Below are 18,555 nucleotides of genomic sequence, written 5' to 3' on the forward strand. Positions count from 1 at the left end.
TTTTCACATTTTCAATTAGGATTTTTGCCTATGAGCAGCCACATAAATGGATAGTTGGTTGTTACCTGCAAATGTGTCTATCCTCCTTAGGAGAGACATTCTCAACTTCCTGAGTATACAATCTCACCTACTTTTTCCATAAAGCACATATCTTTCCCAAGTTTGAGATGAGTAGCTGTAAAAAAAAAAATAAAAAACATAACATCAAGATGTTTTTCTTTCACTCTTCATCACCACTGTGATTCCCAAGGGATTTTTATAGGGGCTGGGGGAGCGGTTAAGGTAGTCTCAGAGAGGTTTGATAAGACAAGAGATTTCCTCTCTTTCCTTCAATTAAAATCTCTGAATATGGTATTCCTGACATTCTCTGTGCAGCTGTGTTACCTGATTACTTGGACAAATGGAGTTTGCATTCCCAATGCCCCAACAGTTTTCCCAGGCAGGGGGGTTTGATCTGTTCTTGATTTTACAGATATGTTCGATGACATATCCCTGCAAGCTAATTGCTTTGGCAACACAAAAGGGCACCAACCATTCTGTCATGCATCCACAGTTGTACTTGAATAGTGTTTTAAACAATGTGTACAGAAAGGGTTAAACGCTACACAGAGAGGAGCAGAGCCTGAGGGGAAAGACACTGCAGGTGTGTGGTTAACAAGGAACTAATTGGGTAACCAGGCAGGAGGAAAGGCAAGCACAAAGCTGGTCAGCAGGCTTGTATAGAATTCCAGCAGTTAGCTGGTACAGAGCCCTTGAGGAGTTGAAATAAAGACAAGTTGATCTGGAGTCTATTTTTTGCTGTGATCTTTGCTAGAAACTGCAAATTGGGACTTGACAGCTTTTCTCACCGCCTGTTGCTTTATTTCAGGTGGTATTGTTTTGAAGAGCTAAGAGCTGACATCCTGGATGCCTAACCTGGGTGTCTCACATCCAGACAAGAATGTATGTCAACTCTTCAAGGCATGCTACTCTCTCTTCTTAATGATGTCTGGGTGTTGCGAGGGAGGCAGAAACAAATGCTAGCTTCCTATTCAGGAGACTAGATTCTAATCCCAAATTGTGTATATAATGGTGTCAAGTGCAGACAGTTATCTTGTCCATCTGACCAGTACTTTTCAATATCTGAGGAAAATGACGTTATGTGTTTCTCTAATAAACCTTTCTAAGTCCTAACTTTGAAAACACACGATTTATTTTTATTATTGTCATTTTGTGCAGAGCTTAAAATAGAATAGGCAATGTGAAAAATGCACAGACACTGTACTCCTGTGTTCAAGAATTTTTTTTCTAATAAAAAATAGAAGGACTGTTCAACTCTGTGCCCCTAGTGGGTAAGAAGACAATTCAGGGATGCTATCAGGAGAAGCAGCAACACAAAAGACCAAAGCAGGCCCCACAGGAAATGAATTATGGTGAGAAAATTTGTCTCTTCCTCATATACTAAAATTTGGGACCTGAAGATGGTACTGTTAGTCTGCACAACCATCTGGAGGTGATTTAGTTTTGAGTCTGAAACTCTCAGGAATGAAACAGACCCATGAGAGACGTAGACTTATTCTACTATGAGAATAGAACAAAGAGACACCATGTATGAACCAGAAACCTGTCCTTAAACATAAATCAACATAAAATGGGACTTTCTAGCCAACTAGAAGCACTAAGAATTATTTTCTACTCTTAAGAAGATAGCCAATTTGGGGGGTTTGGAAATAGCACCCTAAATAGTCAAAGACAAGATAGGTCTTAGGAAAAGCTTTCATAAGGAGGCAATAACCTAGGCTGGAAGAAATGAGTAAAGTAAGTATATGGCTTCAGGTTCAGAAGGAATCATAAACTTTTAGATAAGAGGTGGCACGCATTCTAAATCAGGTAATGAGAATCAGTAAACATCTTTTTCTTAAACCTTGGTTTATAGGTAGTGTGGTAAAGATAGAAAGGTAACATTTATATATGGACACATACATGCATAAGAAGTTTGACTAGGTAGTATTTTCCAAAAAGGCACTGGTATTGAAGACTTGGTCCTTAGGTGGTGGATTCAATCATTGAAAGGTGATTGGATCATTAAGTCTCTGATTTAATCAATGATTTATTCCATTACTGAATCAACATTTTGTATAGATGCATGGGAGATATTAGAATAGAGGAAGATATAGTTCAGGTATAAGAAATGAGTCTCTATGGGTTATATTATTATTTTCGCATTCATATCCAGTTTTTTAAATTGTTTTTGAATACTTTCAATATCTTTATGTATTTGTACAAAAGAGTTGTCCATTACTAAAGTTGTTTATGAATACAGTGCATCTTGGTCACAATCTGTGTAGGTCATATTTTTTTTTTTGCCAGTTCTGGGCTTGAGCTCAGGGCCTGAGCACTGTCCTTGGACTTTCTCAAGGCTAGTGCTCTACCACTTGAGCCTCAGTACCACTTCTGGCTTTTTTCTACATATGTGGTACTGAGGAATCGAACCCGGGTCTTCATGCATGCTAGGCAAGCACTTTAACCACTAGGCCAAACTCCCAGCCGGTCATATTTTTTTTTTTTTTGTGGGTCATAGCGCTTAAGCTCTGAAGCTCAGGGCTACCACCCTACCCCTTGAGCCACAGTGCCACTTTTAGTTTGCTGGTGATTGACTGGAGATAAGAGTCTCAAGATCTTTATTTCCCAAGTTGGCATTGAGCCTCGATCCTCAGATCTCAGCCTTTTGAGTAGCTAGGGTTACAAGCCTGAGCCACAACGCGAAGCTTATGGGGGTCATATTTTTTAGGAGCATTTCTTACCTGGCCTCTTCCTGTTACCTCAGTCTGCTTTCTAGCTGACATTAAATGAACAGTTATATTTAACTATATTTTTCCTCCCATGAAAATGTGCTTCACTTCAGGGTAGAAGTGATAGGACTAACAAAGTGACAAAAATCTGCCTAATATTGTCAGGATCATTCATTTTAATTAATGTGTACGTGTGTGTTGTGTGTGTGTGTGTGTGTGTGTGTGTGTGTGTGTGTGTGTGTGTGTGTGTGCTTGTGCTCATGCAGTCAGGGCCTGAGTCCCAGCCCTGAGCTGTGTGTTCAAAGCTGTAACTCTACCACTTGAGCTATAATTTTACTTTCAGCATTTTGGTACTTGTTGGAGTTAAGAAACTCAAGGACTTTTCCTACAGAGGGACAAAAGGCCAAGCATCATTTTCTTAGTATATAATAAAAAATTGTCCAAATACATCAATGGCTAAAAGAAGAAAGATGTTTATGCTATGTCTTCTTTTTTTCTTTTGCCAGTCCTGGGCTTGAGCTCAGGGCCTAAGCACTGTCCTTGGATTTTCTCAAGGCTAGAACTCTACCCCTTGAGCCTCAGTACCACTTCTGGCTTTTTTCTATGTATGTGGTACCAAGGAATCGAACCTGGGTCTTCATGCATGCTAGGCAAGCACTTTAACCACTAGGCCAAACTCCCGGCCTTGCTATGTCTTCTTATAGAGCTGTATTTTCCTGAGGAAAAATTGAGTTGGAACAAAAGTACATACAGACCAACAATTTGGGAAATAATGCAAAAATATCTTCTGATTGTTTTCCAACATGAATGCCAAAATATGTAACTATTGAGCCAATATGATGTATCATGATCACAGGTCTTGAAGTTGGACCTTATGTCTTTAGAGATCTCATGATGTTTTTATTGCTCATCTCACATATATGAGCATGCAATCTCCTTTAGCTATATACTCATGATAATCTTAGACTTGTATCAATAGATTTATTAATAGCACCTTCAGGGTCTCTGAAATCATTTCCAAATCTCTCTCTCTCTCTCTCTCTCTCTCTCTCTCTCTCTCTCTCTCTCTCTCTCTCTCTCTCTCTGTCTCTCTCTCTCTCTCTCTCTCTCTCTCTCTCTCTCTCTATATATATATATATATATATATATATATATATAGTTATTGTTGTTGTTTCATTTTGCCAGTCCTGGGACTTGAGCTCAGGGCCTGAGCACTGTCTCTGGACTTTCTCAAAGCTGGAACTCTACCACTTGAGCCACAGCACCACTTCTGGATTTTTCTATGTATGTGGTATTGAGGAATCAAACCCCAGTCTTTGAACATGCTAGGCAAGCACTATACCACTAGGCCAAACTCCCAGCCACCAAATATTAATTTTGATTACACATAGAACTTCTGTTATGTGATTCAGGTTCTTGCAAACCAGGTAAATTCTCAAAACATTTAAAATTTAAAAGAATGAGTCTTTACCTAAAATAGCTCTGATTTTCTTTTTAATTCTAAGAGTTGTGAGATATTAAATAGCAGATGTAACATTTTTTCTAACATACAATATGCAACTTTGGAAGAGGGTGAGAAGAGAAACTCCTAAAGACCAAACTAATGGAATATAACTTGTAGCCATATACATATTTGATTTTAACTGAATTACTTCATTTAGACTGTATTTTTTCAACAACCAAATCACAAGCCTTAAGAAAATCTTGAAGATTTAAATCTTAATTTCAGACATGTCTTTCTCTACCCATCTCAATTTAAGTTTCAACTTATGGGGGAAATAAAACCATTTTTAAAGGAGCCTAGAATTAATCTCAAGAAATTAAGCTCTATAGTTTGAAGACATTTAAACGATTTTAACAATAGCTGTACTAAAGCTATTATAACTCGTTGAGACAAATGATTCCTTTAAATTAGCTTTAGAAAACTTCAACTTTTGAATAAAACTGGCTTTTTGAAATCTTTACAGAAAAATACTTCTATGCCATAGGGCTTATAATACATTATTTCAAATTTTCTAGTTTTGATTTCCATAGATTAATGCACATCTGTATAAGCTAAAAATATTTTCTTTCATATTTCCACAATATTTCCATTACTAATTACTTTCTTATTTGTGATACGAATTGAATCTGTGATAAATATTATTTATCATGCTCCTGTGTCTCATTTTTCTTCTTTGTTTTCACCTCACCTAGTCAAATTCTTCAAGTTGCTTTGTTTATCTCTTCAAATTTACTTGTTTTTAAAACCTGAAATTTTCTTCTTCAAAATCCTTTATGCAGCCAGGAAACTGTGGCTTACCTTATCATCCTAACTGCTCAAGAAGCTAAGATCTGAGGACCATGTTTCAGAGCAAGACCTGGCAAGAAAGTCCTTGAGATTTTATCTCCAATAAACTACTCAGAAAAAGCAGGAGGTGATGCTATGGCTCATGTGGCAGAATGATAAGACTTGAGCCACAGAAACTCAGGGCAAGAGCCTAAACCCTGAGTTCAAGCCCGCAGCGCTGACACATTCCACACGTGTGCAAGCATGTTTGTCTGATTTTGGCTGTATAAGAAGGATCTGAAAAATGAATTATTTTCAATCACATGATGAGAAATATCTACAATGAAATTTTAAAATGAGATAATATCAGTTTCTTCTGTATCTCTCATAGGACAGGCCTGAAGTATTAGTGATAATTGCCAATGAAATTTGTTTGTGTGTCAAGTATTAAACAACTTCCACAACAAAGAAAAAATATTCTTAATGTTCGTCACTCTCCACCAGTCCCTCTTCCTGGTTTCTCTCCTTTTAATATACTTAGGATTGAAACAAATCAGTGAATTCTCTTCTCTCTCTCTAATTGTCCCAGATAAGTTTTCAAACTGCACAGCCATTCTTTTACAAAGACATATATTTATTTTTTTATAGTTTGTATTTGATTTATTCAGGCAATAGTTATTTATTTTTCCATAAATATTTTATTGTAATTAATAGAAGGGTTACATATTCACCAGATAGAAGATGCATTACATAGGGCCAGGAGTTTGGCCTAGTGGTAGAGTGCTTGCCTAGCATGCACGAAGACCCAGGTTCAATTCCTCGGTATCACATGCATAGAAAAAGGTCGGAAATGTTGCTGAGGCTAAAGTGGTAGAGCTCGAGCCTTAAGAAAGCCCAAGGACAGTGCTCAGGCCTTGAGCTCAAATCCGGGAATGGCAAAAGAAAAAAAAAAAAAAGAAGGAGCATTACACAAACACATATATTTCTTTTTTGTATATATTTTTTATTGTAATTAATAGAAGGGTTACATAATATTTGCCAGATGGGAGGAGCATTAATTCACATACATTGATAGCCTTTCACATGTCTTGATCCCCATTTCCCTCCTCCCCACCCCCACCCCTCATCTTGTTTTCCCTCCTTCCCTATCCAATTTCAAATAACCAAATACAAATATATCCAATATATCAGGTAACAAAGTGGGATACTGTAACAATATGAGATAACCAAGGGACAGCAAAAGAGATGGCAGATAACATAGTACATTAAGGACAACAGTCATTCATTAGATGGCTTTTGTTTCTATATCCTAGAGGTCCTTTCATTTAGTGTCACACTATATGGCCTTATGTCTCAAGGTTTTGCTCTATTGTAAATCTCTTCTAGGAGAGCCCAAGGTTTCTACTGATTATGACAAATGAGGGAAATCATTGACCCTAAGTTCCTTTGAGTCTGGCTTATTTCACTTAATATAATTTTTTCTAAGTCTTTCCATTTCCTAACAAATGGGGTGATGACGTTCTTTCTGACAGCAGCATAGAATTCCATTGACAAACACATATATTTCTAAGGTTTACATGATGACACAAATTCCTAGAAGTAATTATTAAGCAGTCCCTAATTTATTTTCTCCTTATCTAATGAACAATTCCTTTCTCTGAGCCAAGTTCTGGAATGGAGCAGAAGAGACAGTTCTAGAAGAAAGAAAGATCTCTAACATTTTAGGTATGTCAGAGATTTAGGTATGTAAGAAATAATATAAAGAAAAAATAAAAGAGCTGTGTGATAAAAAGGAAAGTACTAATGTGACGATAGGTGGCAGGATGTGACACTGCAGTCAGCAGTCTCAGGGTGAGTAATAGTCAAGCAAAGTCAACACTGTTAGCAAATGGAGTCCACAAAATGTAAGACTGAGCCTAGAAAGTAGCAGGGGCAAAAACCCAGAGGCAAGGAAAAGCTTAGTGATTGTGATCAGGAGCTATTGACTTTCAGAAAAGGTCAGATCAAAGTGAAGCAGGAAAGAAATGGCTGAGAAAATACAGGTAAGGCCAGATGACATTCTGTGAAAATCCTATATGTTGTCCAGGCGTTGTTGTTGGTGGTGGTGGTGTTATTGCTTCTCCCCCTCCCCTTCCCTTTCCCCCTCCCTCTCCCCCTCCCCCTCCCTCCTCTTTTTCTTCTTCTTCTTCTTCTTCTTCTTCTTCTTCTTCTTCTTCTTCTTCTTCTTCTTCTTCTTCTTCTTCTTCTTCAGCTTTCAGCATAAGATTAAGTTGAAGAGCTTCCATTTTCTCTGGCTTTACAGGAATGGATTTAAGAATAGTAATGGAATAAGTCTGGTTAAGGAAGTGTCATCTAAATTCTTAGTCAAAATCATGTTCTCTGGAATACAATTCTGTTCTCTGGAAATAGAGATCTACTATCTGAAATGGATTTTGCCGTCAGAACCAGAAATACTTTTAGACAAGTTAGTTTGAAACAATCTAGAACAACCTAAATTTTTAATGGTGAAACCATATTTCGCATAGCATAACACTGAGACCATAGAAAGAAGCAAACCTTTGTGCAATTTACACAATGTCTATGGAACATTACTCATGGAAGCCCTCTGCCAGTGGTTTCCACTTATAGTCCTAGCTACTCAGCAGGCTGAGGTCAGAGGTCTGAGGTTCAAAGCCAGCCAAAGCAGGAAAGTCCATGAGCCTCTTTATTTCCAATTAAAAAGTTGTGACTGGAAGTATAGCTTTCCATGTTCAGTAACTATGTGGGATTTATGGTTACTATGCTGTATACTAGACATCTATTAGTTTTTGAGTAAATGATACATAAAGTAAAAAACTGAAAAGCATAGGAATAATTTCACCCAAAAATATTATAAGCAACAATGGCTTATTGAGCTTGAATACTGACCAAGAAGTGCAGTGGTTTTAAGAAGAGGTATGCTTCCTTAAATGTAGCAAGGCAAGAGAGGAAAAAGATAAGGAGACAGGAGAGAAAAGGAGAGGAAGAGAACTGGGAGTTTGGCCTAGTGATAGAATGCTTGCTTAGCATGCCCCAAAACTGGGGTTCGATTCCTCGGTACCACATACATAGAAAAATGCCAGAAGTGGTGCTGTGGCTGAAATGGTAGAGCTCTAGCCTTGAGAAAGACCAAGGACAGTGCTCAGGCCCTGAGCTCAAGCCCAGGACTGGCAAAAAAAAAAAAAAAAAAAAAAAAAAAGAGTGGAAGAGAAGGAAAGGAGGTATCAGGGAGAGATTTATTAGAGGAAGAGAATGTGAATGATAAAATTTCCTTCCTTTAAATAAGAAGCACTATCATTAGCTCAGTTGAATGACATTATCCATTGTAGAAAACTTTTAATTTCAGGATGCTAGTAAAATACATGCCACCTCACCTGGTGATTTAAATTGGCTGTCACATAGCCTTTATTTATAGTGCCCCATCTGAATCGCTAAGCACTAAGTTAACATGTAACTTTCTCCTTTTTTTCCCCATGTTTGGCAAATAAGTCAACAACTTGGTGATTTTTGAACTCAGCCACTGGTTTGGTAAGTGTTTAATTTTCAAACGGTACGGTATTTAATTTTCGACTGAGAATGTTTTATCAATTTGTTGGTTTTGTAAAGCAAACACCCCAATGCAGTCCTTCAGAGGCTTGGTAACTGTGTTCCAAACAGATGAGGTGAGAAAGTAGCAAACAACTGATGATACTGCAAAATTTAAGTGGCCCTTTTCAGCCAACGTTTCTGCTTCTCTTGTTCCAACTTCATACATTTAAACTCTTTGATTACAAAAGAAAGAAGTTTGAAAACTAGGACTACCATGGATGTCAGCAAGGTCATATCTAGCAATAGCAGAATGCATGACCGCCCTATTGTGTGGAGAAAATAAGAAGACAGGAGTTGAGAGGTCAGGATGTATGAAAGTGACTGCTTTGTGCTGCAGTGAGAAGGTGGTGGAGGAGGAGAGCAATGTCTCTGTGCATGGCACCACAGAACTGTTCCATTTTCAAGAATGTCAGGGTTTGAAATACAGGTCAGTCCAAATCAATCCATACTGTACTTCCTGAAATAAAGAAAACACTAAAACACTTCTTGATGTAATTTATTCTTTCAGACCTTGTGGTGAGAGAGTTTTCTAAACCTTTAAGCTGTAAGTAGTTTTTCTTTTTTTTCCCTTTTTGTTCTTTAAAGGGTATATATCCCATTTATTTAAACCACATGCTCTATTTTTAGTTTTCTCTTGCTGAGAAAACCTTGCAGATCATGGTGATAATATTCTGTAAGACCAATGAGGGTATAGGATGTTCAGAACCTTTTTCTCTTTCACTTTTTCTCCTTAACTCTCTCTCTCCTTCATTGTTATTTCCTGAATCTACAGAGTCAGAGGATAAGATTCAGATATTACACAGGATGTTATTTTAAAATAACATGACACGGGTAAACAATATGAAGTCAGGTTCTTGTGTTTAAAGTCAGTAATTCCTTAAAGCAATATTGTAATGTGAAGATTAAGCTGATGGCCATGAATCTATTTGCCATATGACTTCACAGTGTGTGTGTGTGTGTGTGTGTGTGTGTGTGTGTGTGTGTGTGTGTGTGTGTGTGTGTGTGTGTGTTTATAGCTGAACTAGGGCTGGATCTTAGGACTTGGTGTTTCTGTGACAATTGGAGATGAGTTTCTTGGATTTGTCTGCTCTGGCTGGCTTTGAACCTTGATCCTCAGATCTCAACCACGTGAATAGCAAGGGTTGCAGGTGTGATGTGAGTCACCACCACCATGTGTTTTACTTACTTTTAACAAACACAGTTGTCTTTTTTTTTTTTTTTTTTTGCCAGTCCTGGGCTTGAGCTCAGGGCCTGAGCACTGTCCTTGGACTTTCTCAAGGCTAGAGCTGTACCACTTGGGCCTCCGCACCACTTCCGGCTTTTTTGTATGTATGTGGTACCAAGGAAGCGAACCGGGTCTTTGTGCATGCTGGGCAAGCACTTTAACCACTAGGCCACAGTTGTCTTATAGTCTTATTCCATGTGGTTTGTTTTCATAAAGTATGATAGATTAAGTCTTTCTCACAGTCCCAGTAACTGCGTAGTCAGTGTCCAGTGACAGTATTCCATTATATTCATAGATGCCAGTCTTCTTATGTCTTCCCGTGGTAGTGGGAACAAGGGAAGTTACTTGTGCCTTTCTAGAAGATCTTATTCACCTTGCAAAGTCCTCAATTCCTAATACAACAATACTGAAACTTAAGATCTCCACATATGAATTCCAGGAAAATGAATTCAGTACAAAGCACACATATTCATAATTAGCCTCCCAATGGTTATGGCAAAAAATAGCAGCCTCAAATATCAGGAGGTACTTAGTTTATTGAGCTATCATTGGACACAAGTTATAACTAAGAGTTTGAAGTTCACAATATTGGATCTTGCTAAGACACAAAATACCAATGGTGCTGAAATTGAAGAAACATATTCATATATATACATATACGCATATATTTCTGAGGTTTTTATGGCCATTTAACAATTACATTGAGAAGCAATGTCTAACAACAATGGGTAGAATACATATTTTATAATCTGAAATATATGGAATTAAATAATGAATCTAAAATATCTTGATGATAAGCCAAGTATAACTTACTGAACACCTCTGACCGATTTGATCCATATATACCCTTATAAGACTCTTCTGAATTTTACATATGTAAAATGTAGACATAAGACAAGGAGGTTATCATACATACAAAAGAATCCAGTGGAAGTTAATGACAAAAGAGAAGACAACTTTTCAAACTCAAAGATTTAGAAAAGGGTATCTAGGGAATGAATATAAGTTGAGTGTAGATATGATATGGGTTCCTAGGTAATTCTCTCCTGGCCAGAGATGGCAGCCTAACACTGATTTCAGTGGAGTAGTAACATATTATGGTAACACAAGAAAGAAATTATGAAGACTACCCAAAATTAACAGCCAGGTAATTTTTTGAACTATCATGTTTTATTGTTGGGGGGATGAACAGAGGAGTTATAGTTACATTGGTCGAGTAGTAGGCACATTACCTTTTATTTTTCGGGGGGGAGAGGGGGTCATGGGGCTTTAACTCAGCCTGGGCATGTCTCTGAGATCTTCAGCTCAAGGCTACCACCTTACCCATGAGCTAAGACCCACTTCCCATTTTCTAGAGGTTAATTGGAGATAAGAGTCTCAGGTCCTTTTGTGCCCAGGCTGGCTTTGAACCTTGATCCTCAGATCTCAGCCTTCTGAGTAACTAGGATTATAGGCGTGAGCCACCATACCTGGCTAATATTACTTCTTGAACATTAATACTACTTCCTATATGGCCATATAAGATGAGGCTAAGTGAAATAAACTCCACGATATGAAAACAAGTGGTTTATCTTGGTGATTGTTGTTCTTAAGTTACTGTGTGAAGTTATTTCTTTTCTCGTCTTTATGGTTTATCTTGTATTGTTACTGTATCTGACTTTAGTACCTGTTATATTGTATATACATTTATTTGTTTTCTTGAAATAGTGAAGGGAAGGGTATAAACAAGGGAATTTTTGTATGTGAAGATTTGGGGTTTAAGTCTTATTTTCTTTAAATATGTTTACATTTATATTTAGAAAATAGTATATTGAAATTAATTTCATAAAATAAGTTTGAGAGAAAGATAAGTCAGAACATGTTTTAAAAAAGCAAACAGAAGTAATGTACTCAATACCTTATGAATGTAACTGTAACTCTTCTATGCATCACCCTGATAATAAAATTTTAAAAAATCAACCTCTAAAATAGCAGATTGTATTAAATATCAGAACAATACCATAAGCATCCATTATTGTACATATGCTTTCACAGTGTCTTTGGAATAACATCCATTTATCTGTCAACTCTGTATTACCATGTTTGTATAAAGGAAAGTTCTATTGTCTCTCTCTTCCTTCCTCCTTTTTTTTCTGTTTTAAATTTAACTTTATTTTGTTGGAAAAGTGATATATGGTGCAGCTATAGTTATATGAATAAGGTAATGAATACATTTCTTGCCAAAAATTGTTAACCGATCTTGTTTTGCTTCCATTATATCTCCTGACTACCTGCCTGTGGTAAAGTTCATTTTGAACCTAGGTTGCATTGCTTCACCCTTTGTCCTTGTTTCACCATTTTGTTATTACCCTTCCTTGTCTCAAACTAGATAAATGTATATACAAGACATAGGATGCCAGAATCAAAAGCAATGACTACAGCGGATAAACTAAAGGGAAACAAAGAAAGATCTTCATAATAAATAGTATATGTTTAGGATAGTACTAGCAGAGTATCACAAGAGCTCAATAGCTATGTACATATGACCATATTAAATTATGCTAAATGAAATGAAATCAAGGATAAGGAAAGAAAGGGGTGTTGTTCTTGATGATGTTGCTGTCTTGAATGTTCTTCTTTCCTTCTTTTTCTTTCTCCTTTCCTACTCCTTTTCTTCCTTTCTTCTCTATCATTTCTCCTCCCTCCCTCCCTCTCTCTTTCTTTCCTTCCTTCCTTCCTTTTCTATATTTCTTGGCAAATTTGACATGGATGCTCATTTATTCATTTATTGTTTTCTGGGTATGTTATACTCTAAAATTAAGAATTTTGACTTTCTACCCTTTAAGTTTCCATTTTATTTCTATTTTTTCCATATTCTTTCAGAGAAGTATTGTTTTGTTTCATTTTGTTTTCATAACAAAACACAATTGAGTGCTAAGACCTCTCTGAAAGACACTGAAAAATAACTTTCAAAATTAATAGTATAAGACAAATTCACAAACTGTCAGTTTTTGAAATGGAAATTACCGTGTCCATTTGAAAAAAAAATGAAGCACAAATTTAACTGCTATATTATGAAAATTTCTCAAGGCAAAAAAAATACTTTTTCTGTGAGAGAATGAAAGTTAAATGTTTTCTTCTCCATTTTTCATCTCAAAATGAAACAGTATTTGTATACTCATATATATCCATGAACAATTGGATGGGTTTTTCTGCAAGCAGACTAGCTATTGTTAGAAATTGACATCCATCATTATCATATGCTGGTAAGACTTGAAATTCTGCTTGATAAGAAAATATCCTGTCATTGCCTCATATGGGGAAAAGGGTGGTTCCTGTATTTCATTTCAGTTCTCAGATAATGAATTGTTCATTGCTTTTATAAAATAGATGGTATTTCCAAATAGTTAATACAATCTTAAGTCATCGTCAGATAACTTACAATACCTAGGAAAGGTAAATACTTCATAGATTTTGGTGAGAATGCTATAATGTTTAAGGTATAATGGCAAGAAAATAGTTTGGGTACCTGTTTGGGACAGATAATTTCTATCTACACTTTGTCTTGACTAATCTTCTATTCTAGGTTGTCTAGATTGTCTGTTTGTGGATCAGTGTTCTTGGTGTAAACACAGATCACTTTGTAGTTTTTGATGAATAGGTTCTATGCATATACAGTTTATCACCCACTCATCTACTGCTTAAAAAAAAAAAACTTTCTTGTCCATAGTAAAGTTGAGATAGTATCCATTTTCTCACAATCCAGAAATCAATGAACACAAGTAGAGATGGCTGTGCTGAATTTCTTTTTGTCCCTGTATTTTGCCAAACTAGTTGTCATATGTGTATTAGTTATAACAGACTGCAGAAAAATCACATGGATGGAATAGTCTTCTGACCTTATTTCCAAAATTTGTGTCTTCATCAGGCATTACAGCACCATTTAAATGTGATGCTTATTTGAATCTGAAAAATCATTTGAGATGCCAAATCAAGATCATGGGATATGAAAAAAGATGATCAAATTATGACATTCTTTTTATTTCTTCTTTATTCTGAGGACACAAAATTTGCACTGAGATGTTTCCTTTCCCTCTGTCCTTTCACAAATGTTGGAACTCAACTAAGTTTCTAGTCCAGGCAATGAGGAAAGCTAGACAGTCTTCCAGGTCAGTGAGTCCAATACTAGTCTCTTTAGTTATTAACCTTTCAGTTTCTTTTTTAACTACAAAAGGGATATACAGAGGGGTAACAGTTACATGTCAGTTATCTGACCATACTTTCTCTACCTTGTGTTCCCGCTTGCCTAGATATTCACCATTAACTACACAAAGAAGGAAACCTATTTATTAGCAGTGTGCAGGTCTTATTAAAGGCAGTGAATAAAGCTCTAAAAGGAAAACAATATGGAAATAATTACCAAATCCCAATTTGAACATAGAAACAACAGGATAATGCTGCTCCAATAAGAAGTAATAACCTTTCTTTTGAATAACCAATAGGGTAGCTTATAGTCATGCAGAATGCTCACAGACTTTATTCTTCTCATTTTCCAAGGCTCTTTGGCTCAATGTTTTTACTTAAAATTAAGTATTTTAATAATTAAAAATAAATCAGAAAACACATGATTTTATTTGGGACACACAGTTTTCATCCTTTATGCTAGAAAGAGTAGCTTACAAAGATTAGGAAGAAATTCCAAACCCAAGTCCACAGGCAAAGGTGTACAAAACAAAATACATGTTTTTCACCCAGGGAACTAATTTCATAAACATCCTTTCCCTGTTAGCCTGTGATTAAACTAAATTGCTAACATAAACTTTTCTGTGTAGAATTTCAAATGTCAACACATTATATTGTGATTCCTCTTAATTTCTCACAAAGAAAATGCAAAATGAATTCATTATGCTGGAGTAAGTGGAAAAAAATGATGAGTTTTTCCAGAAGAGTATGCAATGGGGAGAGATTGGGCAAGATGATTATATTGAGATATTTGAATAGCTGGCCATTAGCAGGAGCATACCCATTACTCTGCTGATAATTATATCTCTTCGGCTATGACTTCCCTGTGGAATAATAGAATGTTCCCAGTGCAGAAGATAATGAAAAATACCATTTATGTGGTACCTATATGCCAGGAATAGAATGCAGTATTTCTTTCCTTCCTTTCTTGCCTTTGCATTGCTTCAGATATTATCAGACCCACATCCTGTCTTGTAGCAGGCACCTATTCAGTATATGTTCATCTGCCCATGTTGTTCTATATGCTATGTACAGGAAAAATAAATACATCTTGGAAATGAGATAACATGCTATGTCATCCTCCCACCATAATTATCCTCTGAGTTTAGAAAGCCTGCTGTTTTTTTTTTAAGTACATTTTTTTAGCTATGATGGAAATGACTTTCAAGACCCACTATAGTTCAGAGTGAAGGCTATGAATGGTATCCTATAAGAGTAAAGCATGTTTTCCATTGTTGTGAGGAAAAAAAGTCACATTTTCTTCTAATTAATCTATCATTTGCAGACGCATTTTCACTGTAGCAATCAAGTGAAATTAAACAAAAATGGAGGAAATAATGAGATCAAACAATAACACTCATTTTCAATTACATTTCTTCCCTTTTTACCCTTATATTTTCCCCTGTTATTTTTCTCGTTTAAACCTCTCATAAAATCTATCCTGTGTTATTGCCACCTTATCATACTGTGGCATTTTTATTGCTGTTCATTTTCATTTTGGGGGAATCTTGCTGGGTACTATATGCATTCACATATTCATTAATTCTACAGAAAACTCAATTTGAATTCTGCCTTTGTTGTGCCACTGTTGTTTGAAATTTTGTATCCTACTTTGAAGATTTCATGTACTTTTTAAATTAAATACAGAAAAAAAAAAAAAACAGGTTCCAAGGGAAGGACTTCTGCCTCCTGTAGAGGTTAGTGAAATGTCACAGTGGTCTTCTCCTTCTTAAGGGTTACATACAGCACAACTCTTATTTCCACATTTACCACTCACTAGAGAACAAGACAAAAGAGCACCTAAAATACCAAAGGCTACCATTTTCTTTCCTACTGAAATTGCATTTGCATTTTATAGTCAGAGAGGTACACATTGGTATATGAGTGCACTCCACCTAAAATACTTTCCCGAGAATTTACTCAGAATTTTTGAACTTGGCAAATGGTATTGATAAGTGGCTAAGAGTGAAACCACAGGAAGTGAAATATGTAATTTCATGATGTTTGCATTAGTTTTTATACTCAATATTCAGTAAATATCAAATCACCATCGATGGACTTTCTCATATCGTCAATGCTTAAGGGTCATTTAAGAAAAGCATGTATGTGTGGAATGCTTAACAACTGACACCTTAGAAATGCTAGACACACACACACACACACACACACACACACACACACACACACACACACAAGGTTGTCTTATGAGCAAAGTTGCAAGCATGAAAAATGGAATGATATATTAAGTTCATGAATCTATATGATCAAATCAGTGCTTTCGTAAATGATTGACTTTTATATGTCACACCTAGTGTTTGTTCAGATAACAACATGAATTTTAGCAATAATCTGTATGTAAAAATATTCTCTTACTTAGATTTGATCTGTAATGGATTCTCTTTTTTCATGTTTTTTTATTGTAATTAATAGAGGGGTTATATTATATTCACCACATAGAAGGTGCATTCATGAACATTGATACCCTTTTTCATTTCATGGTCCCCATTTCCCTTCTCCTCTCCCCCCACTCATCTTGATTTCCCCCTTCCCTATCCAATTTCAAATAACCAATTAAGCATACATAAAATATATGAGATAACAAGGTGAAATACCGTGACAATATAAGATAACCAAGGGACAGCAAAAGAGATGAGAAGTAACATAGGACAACAATCACTCATTATATGGCTTTTGTTGTAATGAATTCTTTTAGTTTCTTTACTTTTTATTTTATTTTGTTTAGGTTTTTAAAAAATGTATTGAAAAGATGAAAAGGATGTATTGAAAAGGTGAAAGGATTCTAGTTACATAAGTTAGATAATGAATACATTTCCTTTAGAACAATGTAACCCCCTCCCCTCATTCTCTCCCAGTTTTTCCCTTCCAAGTTCCCTCTCTGGCCAAATTGTATAGTTAATTTCCAACATAGTATCTAATAGGTTTCACTGCTAAATTGGTCCATAGTTTTTCTCTTTCTATAGTCCCCCTTTCCTTCCCTAAATCCTATAAACCTATATGCATGGCAAAGCATGAAAAAATAAAAAACAGTGACAGAAGGGAATAAATCAAAGAAAAAAAGGAAAGAAAAGGAGGAGGAAGAGAAAGAGAAGGAGAAGGAGGAGGAGGAGGGTGAGGAAGAGGAATGGGAGAAAAGGAAAAAGGGTGACTTACACCTGTAATCCTGGCTACTCAGGAGTTTGAGATCTGAGGATTGTGGTTAGAAGTCATCCTGGGCAGAAAAGTTCCCCATGAGACACTTATCTCCACTTGACCACTCAAATAAAGAAGTGGAGCTGTGGTAGAGCACAGGTCTTAAGCATGAAAAGGCTCCAAAAGAGTGTCCAGGACCTAAGTTCAAGTCCCACAGCGAATACTGTAATCTACTAAGTATATTCATTCAAAACCGTCTACAATATTGAAATAGATTAATGTTTGAAAGTATTAATATCAATTAAAGGTAAAATGTCAACATATCCCTGAACATTTAAATATAGAAACAACTTGGAAAATGTCAAGAAATCTATCTTCATTCATTTGTCTATTAAGTCTGACACATATGTATGCAAGAAATATCAATTTTAGACAAATTTGTTTTATTTTGATAGTCCTTGTGATTGAACTCAGGGTCTGGACACTGTCCTTGAGCTTTCTCAAGGCTAGTATTGTACCACTTGAGCCACAGCATCACTTCTGATGCTTTTTCTGATTTATTCTGTATATGTGATATTGGGGAATCGAACTCAGGGTTCTGTGCATGTTAGGCAAGCTCTCTACCACTAGGCCAAACTCTATACAAATTCTTTCAAAGGGAGAAATGCTTTCTTTTTTAAAGTTTTGAAGCCAGTCTAACAATGAAACTAGAAATTTATCAAACCAAATTCACATGTAAACATATTATTTTGAATTCATATGAAAATTGAATGAAATATATGTAGAGAATTATTATTAACCTGGTTAAATTTAAAATTATAATACAAGGATGGCTTAATGTTCAGTGGTCAAGGAATAAACTTCAGTGCATGAATAAAATGAGAATATCAAAGTAATGATTTCAGGACATGCAAAAATATGCTTGATAAAAATTCAACATGCACTTATGACAATGTTTGTCAGCAATGTAAAAGTACAAGGAAATTTATTAATCCATGTAATAGTAATTACAAATAATTCAGAGGTAGCATCATAAATAATCGTAGCAAAAACTCTCCACTTTCCCATGTATTTGGAAAATAAGAATATAAGATAGATAAGCCCCTAAAGATAGCTTAATTAATATAGATCAAAATGCATAAAATGGAAGGAGTTTCAGGTATTCTTAAAAGAAAAAAAATAATCTTTAAGCAGAAATGTTTCAATTATTCATATTGAAAAGTTTAAACATTGTACCTATTTAGCAACATTTCAAAAGTAACTTGGATATTAAAATAAATCATTATTGATCTGTATGCAAGTACTAAAGTACA

Source organism: Megascapheus bottae, chromosome 19, assembly GCF_031878675.1.
Source record: "Megascapheus bottae isolate mThoBot1 chromosome 19, mThoBot2.hap1, whole genome shotgun sequence".
NCBI lineage: Eukaryota > Metazoa > Chordata > Mammalia > Rodentia > Geomyidae > Megascapheus > Megascapheus bottae.